We start from the raw sequence: 10,853 nt of genomic DNA on the forward strand, positions 1-10,853 counted from the left end.
ATTCTGATTTACTGCTGATATAATTTTCCAAGTCTAGACTACGTCAATGGATATCAGGATGGAAGGAGTTAGAAGAACTCAAGGGTGCTTGAAAATTATGCTTAATAAGATATGATTAATGAGTAAATGTGTGGGATGGGAAGAGAAGAAAGACTTGAGGATAATACTCAGGTCTCTGGCTTGATCCACTAAATAACTGAGAGTGAATATTAAGATTAAGAATATAGAAGAATTGCTGGTTGGTAGAGAAAGATGATGAGTTCCATTTTGTACATATTGGATTTGAGGAATCTGTAGGATATTCAAGAAAACTACAGTTAAATATATGAATCCAAACTATAAAAACAAGCTAAAGTGAAGATATACTTGGACATTATACGCATTTTTATAAAAACTATCTAGATTGCTAATGGAAATGTGTTGAATAAGAAGACAGCCCAGGACAGAACTTTGAGAAATCAACAGTTAAAAGACCAGCAGAGTAAAGGATCACATAAAGGAAATCAATAAAGAAAATAAGAAAGAGAAAGAAAATAAGGAATGAGATGTCACAGAACCGAAGGGGCAAAAAAACTTTCAGAATTCTTAAAAACAGAGAAGGGCAACTAACCTGTATTAAATGTATACTAGATACAAAGTATTTCAAACACTTACTTTAATAAGTATAGTCCTCATTTTGAGCATTAGGAACCTATCATTCCGGTAGTTTAAATAATTGTCCAAGTAAAACTATAAGTGCTAAAACAGAATTTTAATTCCAGTATTTCAAAATCCATGTTCGTTCCACTAAAACTAAAGGAAAGGACTGAGGAAGCACTCAGAAAGATGTGGATGGTCAAGCCCTCACTTAAATTATGCTTGGTTTCAGCACAACTGACTGCAAAAAGCCAGTTTTATCCTGAGGTTATCCTAGCACCTCAGCTAGGAAAAATTAAAATGCTAATAATTTTTAAAATCCAGATACTTCATAAATTACTCTAGTCAGATGTTCTTTAAAAAGGTGGGTAACTGTTGAAAGCAGAGTTACTTACTCATTCAGAGAAGATAACAGAACACAGATGTCTTATGCCACAGACAATGGATTGACAATTAGAGCACCTGAGCTCCCAAGAACATTAGCAAATTCAGAAACTCCTGTATAAACTTTTTTTTTTTTTTTTTTTGGAGATGGAGTCTCACTCTTGTCGCCCAGCCTGGAGTACAAAGGTGTGATCTCAGCTCACTGCAACCTCCGCCTACTGGGTTCAAGCAATTCTCCTACGTCAGCCTCCCAAATAGCTGGGATTACAGGTGCCCACCACCATGCCTGGCTATTTTTGTATTTTTAGTAGAGACAGGGTTTCACCATGTTGGCCAGGCTAGTCTCAAACTCCTTACCTCTGGTGATCTGCCCGCCTTAGCCTCCCAGAGTGGTGGGAGGCCTAAGTCACCGCGCCTGATCTCCTGTATAAACTATTAATAGCTACTGTACCATCAGCCACAGAATAGGTTGCAGAGGGATGCTCCAAGACCAAAGAAACAAAAAGCGCCGATGGGAGTATAATTACTGTGTCTCCATGCACAGTAAAGATTAGCTGGTTGTTTGTTGTTTTTTTTTTTTAACGTCATGCCCAAGAACAGTTGGGGAACATCCAAACCCAATCACAGTGAATGGCAGTACTCCCAGGATGGAATGACTAAAATGCAATTGGCAGGAAATACAGTTCATCAGTAGTATAGTAACCTATCAAGCTTAATGCATAAATGGGATCCAGCACATGGGAAAGTTTGCTCTGACCAGCATGATCAAGCAAGTAGGTATATTTCTGTGGAAATGGCATCTGAGCCATCACAAACAGTACTCTGACAATTAATATCATTCAACTACATTCCCCTTGCTTGTGTTCCATGATTAGACAACTGTCTGGTTAAAATTTAGGTTGGTGTAGAAAACAAAGATCTGAGTATGCATATGTTCTCTCAAACTCTCTTTCCTTTAACCTCAGCTTTCTTGAGGCCATTAAGTTTTGTCAAAATCAATTGATTTTCTTATGCATAATGCCAGACACACAGCAAGGCAAGGAAAATAAAAAATAAAGATGACCTTCAATTGAAGCACACAATCCAATGGAAACAAGTAAAGCCTAAAAACAACATATTTTTCTCCCCACAAGCCAATGTACCGTCTCTCTTTTGGTAAGCAGTGGTAAAAATGTCACAGAATAGCATGCAATACTCTTCATATCAAAGAAACCTAGCCACTGTTAACAACCACACAGAGGTCACTATCAAGAGAATGGGTATCAGCTGTAACTCCCCAAACTGAAGTTAAACATTAATATAAGAAATAACTCTAATCGAGGAGAGGACAAGGAAAACTTCTTGGATGACATGGTATTTGAGAGTAGCCTTGAAAAGTAAGATTTCAATAAGCAAGAAAAACTCTGTCAGGAAAGAAGCATCTCCAAGGCTGAGGAAACATTGATTTAGTAAGTCAACAAATATTTATTGTGCACATATGTGTAGATCACTGTGTTCAGCACTTTGAGTTACCATGAACCAGACTCTAAGGCTTATATTTCATCGGTCAGCATTCAGTCACATGGCCACACTTAGCTTTAAGGCAGTTTGGGACATGTTTTTTGTTTTTGTTTTTGGTATCCATGTATGAAACTAAAAATTTGCAGATTACATGATCATATATTTAGAAAACCCCATCATCTCCGCCCCAAATCTCCTTAAGCTGACTTCAGCAACTTCAGCAAAGTCTCAGAATACAACATCAATGTGCAAAAATCACAAGCATTCCTATATACCAATAATAGACAAACAGAGAGCCAAATCATGAGTGAACTCCCATTCACAATTATTACAAAGGGAATAAAATACCTAGGAATACAACTTACAAGGGCTTGAAGGACCTCTTCAAGGAGAACTACAAATCACTGCTCAACAAAATAAAAGAGGACACAAACAAATGGAAGAACATTCCATGCTCATGGATAGGAAGAATCAATATTGTGAAAATGCTCATGGATAGGAAGAATCAATATTGTGAAAATGGCCATACTGCCCAAGGTAATTTATAGATTTAATGCTATTCCCATCAAGCTACCACTGACTTTATTCACAGAATTAGAAAAAAACTACTTTAAACTTCATATGGAACCAAAAAAGAGCTCGCATAGCCAAGACAATCCTAAGCAAAAAGAACAAAGCTGGAGGCATCACACTGCCTGACTTCAAACTATACTACAAGATTACAGTAACCAAAACAGCATGGTACTGGTACCAAAAGATATATAGACCAATGGAACAGAACAGAGTCCTCAGAAATAACACCACACATCTACAACCATCTGATCTTTGACAAACCTGACAAAAACAAGCAATGGGGAAAGGATTCCCTATTTAATAAATGGTGCTGGGAAAACTGGCTAGCCACATGTAGAAGGCTGAAACTGGATCCTTTCCTTACACTGTATACAAAAATTAACTCAAGATGGATAAAAGACTTAAATGTAAAACCTAACACCATAAAAACCCTAGAAGAAAACCTAGGCAATACCATTCAGGACATAGGCATGGGCAAAGGCTTCATGACCAGAACACCAAAGCAATGGCAACAAAAGCCAAAATAGACAAATGGGATGTAATTAAAGAGCTTCTGCACAGCAAAAGAAACTATCATAAGAGTGAACAGGCAACCTACAGAATGGGAGAAAATCTTTGCACTCTACCCATCAGACAAAGAGCTAATATCCAGAATCTTGTAACTTAAACAAATTTACAAGAAAAAAACAACCACATCAGAAAGTAGGCAAAGGATATGAACAGACACTTCCCAAAAGAAAACATTTATGCAGCCAACAGACATATGAAAAAATGTTCATCATCGCTGGTCATCAGAGAAATGCAAATCAAAACCACAATGAGATACCATCTCACGCCAGTTACAATGGCGATCATTAAAAAGTCAGGAAACGTGGTTCATGCCTGTAATCCTAGCACTTTGGGAGGCCGAGGCGGGCGGATCACGAAGTCAGGAGACAGAAACCATCCTGGCTAACACGGTGAAACTGTCTCTACTAAAGATACAAAATATATATATATGCATATATATATACCAATATATAGACAGAGAGCCATCTGTCACCACGCCCGGCATATATATATATATGATCTTTGACAAACCTGACAAAAACAAGCAATGGGCAAAGGATTCCCTACTTAATAAACGGTGCTAGGAAAACTGGCTAGCCATATGTAGAAAGCTGAAACTGGATCCTTTCCTTACACTGTATACAAAAATTAATTTCCTTACACTGTACACACATATATATATATGCCGGGCGTAGTGACAGATGCCTGTAGTCCCAGCTACTCAGGAGGCTGAGGCTGGAGAATGGCGTGAACCCGGGAGGCGGAGCTTGCAGTGAGCCGAGCTCGCACCACCGCGCTCCATCCTGGGCAACAGAGAGAGACTCTGTCTCAAAAAAAAAAAAAAAAAGTCAGGAAACAACAGATGCTGGAGAGGATGTAGAAAAATAAGAACTCTTTCACACTGTTGATGGGAGTGTCAATTACTTCAACCATTGTTGAAGACAATGTGGCGACTCCTCAAGGATCTAGAACCAGAAATTCCATTTGACCCAGCGATCCCATTACTGGGTATATACCCAGAGGATTATAAATCGTGCTACTATAGGGCTGGGCGCAGTGGCTCACGCCTGTAATCCCAGCACTTTGGGAGGCCAAGGCGGGCGGATCACGAGGTCAGGAGATTGAGACCATCCCGGCTAACACAGTGAAACCCCGTCTCTACTAAAAATACAAAAACTTAGCCGGGTGTGGTGATGGGCACCTGTAGTCCCAGCTACTCAGGAGGCTGAGGCAGGACAATGGCGTGAACCTGGGAGGTGGAGCTTTCAGTGAGCCGAGATCACGCCACTGCACTCCAGCCTGGGCGATGGAACCAAACTCCATCTGAAAAAAAAAAAAAAAAAAATCATGCGACTATAAAGACACAAGCACATATATGTTTACTGCAGCACTACTCACAGTAGCAAAGACTTGGAGCCAACCCAAATGTCCATCAATGATAGAGTGGATTAAGAAAATGTGGCACATATACACCATGGAATACTATGCGGAGGATGAGTTCATGTCCTTTGCAGGGACATGGATGAAGCTGGAAACCATCATTCTAAGCAAACTACCACAAGGACAGCAAACCAAACACAGCATGTTCTCACTCATAGGTGGGAGTTGCACAATGAGAACACATGGACACAGGGCGGGGAATATTACACATCAGGGCCTGTTGCGGGGTGGGGGCTGGGGAAGGGATAGCATTAGGAGAAATACCTAATGTAAATGACAAGTTGATGGGTGCAGCAAACCAACACGGCACATGTATACCCTATGTAATAAACCTTTATGTGCCCTAGAACTTAAAGTATAATTTTTAAAAAATAGGAGTTCTATTATTATGAAGGAAAGGGATCTTGGAAAACAACCAGCAGTCTCTGCTACTTAGGAAATAGGTCACTGAAAACAAAAATAAGCCAAAAGAAATTTGTAGGATGGTGGTGAAGGAAAGTCCCACTTTAAAAATTGTGCAGCACACAAAAAACCATTCAGTCCATACTAGAGCAGGTGGATGGACAGTGGGAGAGAAGGGGTACTAAAAAGTACATCTCAAATAAACAAAAACTGATAGACCATAGTATTGAGAGAAATTCTAGAGTTCTGTTGAGTTTGAAGACAGAATAATAATATATATAGACACATTTCAAACTACGCCAATATAAAACAAAGCAATTATTAATCCCAGAAAATCTCCAAAAATGAGTATGGGAGGAAACATGATTATAGGACACTCCATGCCTCAACTGTTGTGTTAGCTCATCTCCAAAGATGGCCCTCAACACTACCTGATCTTTATACTGTCGTCTTCTAACCACCTCACTCTCTCACTTTCCATAATGACAAATTCAAACATCCTCTACTCTCCTCAAACACCAGCGCCTTTCCTTTGCCACACCAAAAGCCAGCAAGTAATTTCTCAGAGAAAATAAAAGTCACCATTTGAGGTTGGTAATCGTGAATTCAGCATAAAACCAATCTGCCCTTTTTTATGACTTTCTAATATAGCTCTTATATTTTCTACAGGAAAAAAAATCAAAAGTTTACCATGTAAATTTATGATTTTACCAAACAAGTGCGATAAAAATGCAAGGGAGAAAAGGATTGTAGGGCATTGCCAAAGTGTGTGACTGACTAACATGATGTCATCAGTAGAGTGGATCATGATGTTTCACTGAACATCTAGGCAATCAAGGTCCCTTTGGACTATACTGTGACAGAGGGCAGAAGAGTTGACACAGTCCTAGAGCATGACCATAAATGTGTACTTTTGTCAATTCCAAGTGAATGTGAACTCCTTCTGATTCTCTTTCCTGACAGGCAGGAACTGAAAGAAGGCATTCGCCATGTCAACAGCTGCTTATGAAGTACCATAGGCTGTGTTCATCTCATTTAGTTAAGATACCATTTCTGGTACAGCAGCTGTGGCCAGGAAATTGCTTGATTAAATGTACTGTAATAGTTCGCCATCACCTAGCACATTCCATCAGTCCTTTGCAAGGACAGTCTGATTAATTAAGTAGGAATATGATAGGAATCACCACACTTCAACCATTAAGTCATTGAGACTGACATTAATCTCTGCCATTCTACCAGGATATAGTATTATTTTTGATTTACTATCTTGCACAGAAAGAGAAGGTTCAGTGGTTTCTATTTGTATTTTCCTACCATGATAATTCTCTCTCCATAAGTCAAAGAACCAGTGTGATGATTCTGCCTGTTATTAAATATGTCCATGCTGATTATGCATTCAGGAAGTTGGAAAATGACCACAGAGTATGTCTAGGGACACAGTAGACCCAACAGTAAACAGACTTGGGCCAGTACTCCATTCATTACCCCATCTCCATATGCTCCCATTAACATGGGAGCCACTATGGTGTTTTGGGCACCCGGGTAACAACGTTAGCTTGACTGTATTCCCAATAATCTTTGAAATATCTGGTTAGATTCCTTTCTCCAGTGTACTGTTACTTGGACAAGTGAGCACAGATTCCTTTGAGAAAGCCTGGACAGCTGCTCTGTGTACATTTGCTGTATTATTGCAGGGTTCTTCATCAGTTAATCAGTTAAAGGAGACCCTTTAACTGATTAGGTCTGGATCAGAGAACCTGTCCAAGTCTGGGAACTGAGCGAAAGACCATAACTTTTCATTGTGGTAAACAGAATGATCCCCCTAGAGATGCCTATTCCGTAATCCTTGGATCCTGTGAATGTTACATGACATGGCTCATGGGATTTTGCAAATATAACCAAGGTTATACACCTCAAAATATAGATTATCCTAGATAATCTGACTAGACCCAATATAATCACATGAACCCTTAAAAGCAAAGAAATTTTTTCTAGTTGGAATCAGAAAACAGCAGCAGAAGGAGGGAGTTTGACAGATTCAAAGCATGAGTGGGACTCAACCTGCCACTGCTGGCGGACTGAGCCTCCATGTTGCCCATGGAAACATGAGAAGGAATGTAGGCAGCCTCTAGAAGCAAAGACTGGCCACCAGTTGACAGCAACAACAAAAAAAATGGACCTCTCATATTTAAGAGATCCTGCTGATCTACATACTCTCCAACTTTGCAACTGAAATTGTAGTCCACAGACCAGTGGAATCAGCATCACTTGGAAATCTGTTAGAAATACAGCATCTCAGGCCCCACTCCAAATCCTCTAAATCAAATGATGCATTTAAAAAAAGATCCATAGATAATTCCTGCTGAAGCTGGAGAAGCCCTGCCCTGTATCAATTGATATTATCAGACTTATTAATTTTTGCCATTCAAATGTCAACTGAAATCTCATGTGGTCTTGATTTGCATATCTAGTGTGAACACAGGTTCAACATATGTTGGCTATGTGTTTCCTCTTCTGTGAAATGCCTGTTTTTTATCTTTTGCCCATTTTCCTATCAGGTTATTCTTAATGATTTATTGTGCATTATATATTCTTGATACTGTTAGTTATCTATATTGCATAACACATTTATCTGTTTGTAATCGGTCTTTACCATCTTTAAGGGATTTTTTTTGATAAATATGACTTAATTTTAATATAGTCAATTTGACCAAACTTTTCTTTTTTATGTTTAAGAACTCCTGCCACACCCCAGAATCAGAAAAATATTCACTTTCATATGTTCTACTAAACATCTTATTTTGATATTTAAGTCCTTTTTTCCATCTGGAATTTATCTTTGTGTATCATGTGAAGAACCAATTTCAATTTCTTCCCTACTTGATTTGTGCTTTACGTCCTCATCAATTCACAAAAGAAAACTTTTTTGAGTAAGCTATTTTTTTTTTCAAATTATTATTTCAAGTTTTTAAGGAACAGGTGTTATCTGGTTACATAGATAAGTTCTTTAGGTGTGATTTGAGATTTTGATGTACCCATCACCTAAGCAGTGTACACTGCACCCAGTGTGTAGTCTTTTGTCCCTCATCCCCCTCCCACTCTTCCCTGCAAGTCCCCAGAGTCCATTATGTCATTCTTAATGCCTTTGCATCCTCATAGCTTAGCCCCCACTCATAAGTGAGAACATACGATGTTCGATTTTCCATTCCCGAGTTACTTCACTTAGAATAACTGTCTCCAACTTTATCCAAGTTGCTGTGAATGTTGTTATTTCATTCCTTTATATGGCTGAGTAGTATTCCATTATATATATATATATCTCACATTTTCTTTCTCTACTCGTTGGTTGATGGGCATTTAGGTTGGTTCCATATTTTTGCAATTATGAATTGTGCTGCTATAAACATGCATGTGCATGTGTCTTTTTCATATAATGACTTCTTTTCCTCTGCATAGATACTCAGTAGTGGGACTGCTGGATCAAATGGTAGTTCTACTTTTAGTTCTTTAAAGAATCTCCATACTGTTTTCCATAGTGGTTGTACTAGTTTACATTCCCACAAGAAGTGTAAAACTGTTGCCTTTTTACCGTGTCTACACCAACATCTATTATTTTTTTATTTTTTAATTATGGCCATTCTTGTAGGAATAAGGTGGTATCACACTGTGGTTTTGATTTACATTTCCCTGATTAGTGATGTTGAGCATTTTTTCATATGTTTATTGGCCATTTGTATATCCTTTCTATTTTTTATCTTTCTTGAGACAGGGTCTCACTCTGTCACCCAGGCTGGAGTGCAGTGGTGCAATCTTGGCTCACTGCAACCTCTGCCTCCCGGGTTCAAGCAATCCTCCCACCTCAGCCTCCTGAGTAGCTGGGATTACAGGCACACACCACCACACACAGTAATTTTTTTTTTTTTTTTTTTTTTTGTATTTTTAGTAGAGATGTGGTTTCACCATGTTGGCCAGGCTGGTCTTGAACTCCTGACCTCAAGCAAGCCACCTGCCTTGGCCTCCCAAAGTGCTGGGATTAGAGGCACGGGCCACTGCACCTGGCCCATTTGTATATCTTCTTGTGAGAATTGTCTACTCACATCCTCAGCCCACTTTATGATAGGATTATTTGTTTCTTCTTGCTGATTTGAGTTCTTTGTAGATTCTAAATATTAGTCCTTTGTCAGATGGATAGTTTCTGAATATTTTCTCCCACTTTGTCAGTTGTTTATGCTGCTGATTATTTCTTTTGCTGTGCAGAAGCTTTTTAGTTTAATTAAGTCCCATCTATTTATCTTTTTGTTGCATTTGTTTTTCGGTTCTTGGTCATGAACTCTTTAGGCCAAGGTCTACATGAGTTTTTCTGACGTTATCTTCTAGAACTTTTATGGTTTCGGGTCTTAGATTTAAGTCTTTGATTCATCTTGAATTGATTTTTGTATAAGGTGAGAGATGAGAACCCAGTTTCATTCTTCCACATGTGGCTTGCCAATTATCTCAGCGCTATTTGTTGAATAGGGTGTGCTTTCCCCCGCTTTATGGTTTCATTTGCTTTGTCAAAGATCAGTTGGCAGTAAGTATCTGGCTTTATTTCTGGGTTCTCTATTCTGTTCCATTGGTCTACCTGCCTATATTTCTACCAGTACCATGCTATTTTGGTAAGTATAGCCTGTAGTATAGTTTGAAGTCGGGTAATGTGATGCCTTCATTTTGTTCTTTTTGCTTACTCTTGTTTTGACTATGCAGGCTCTTTTTCGGTTCCACATGAATTTTACGATTGTTTTTTCTTGTTCTGTGAAGAATGGTGATGATATTATGGTGGGAATTGCACTGAACTTACAGATTGCTTTTGGCAGCATGGTCATTTTCACAATATTGATTCTACTTAGCCATGAGTATGGGATGTGTTTCCATTCGTTTGTGTCATCTGTGATTTCTTTCAGCAGTGTTTTGTAGTTTTCCTTGTAGAGATCTTTTACCTCCTTGGTTAGGTATATTCCTAAATATTTTATTTTCTTTGAAGCTGTTGAAAAAGGGGTTGAGTTCTTAATTTGATTCTCAGCTTGATCGCTGTTGGTGTATAGCAGTGATATTTATTTGTATACACTGATTTTGTATCCTGAAACTTTACTGAGTTCATTATCAGATCTAGAAGCTTTCTGAATGAGTCTTTAGGGTTTTCTAGGTATACGATCATATCATCAGCAAACAGTGACAGTTTGACTTCCTCTTTACCAATTTGGATGCCTTTTCTTTCTCTTGTCTGATTGCTCTGTATAGGACTTCTAGTAGTGTTGAATAGAAGTAGTGAAAGTGGGCATCCTTGTCTTGTTCCAGTTCTTTTTTTTTTTTTTTTTTTTTTTTTTTTTTTT

This window comes from Theropithecus gelada, chromosome 5 (assembly GCF_003255815.1).
Source record: "Theropithecus gelada isolate Dixy chromosome 5, Tgel_1.0, whole genome shotgun sequence".
NCBI classification, from domain to species: Eukaryota; Metazoa; Chordata; class Mammalia; order Primates; family Cercopithecidae; genus Theropithecus; species Theropithecus gelada.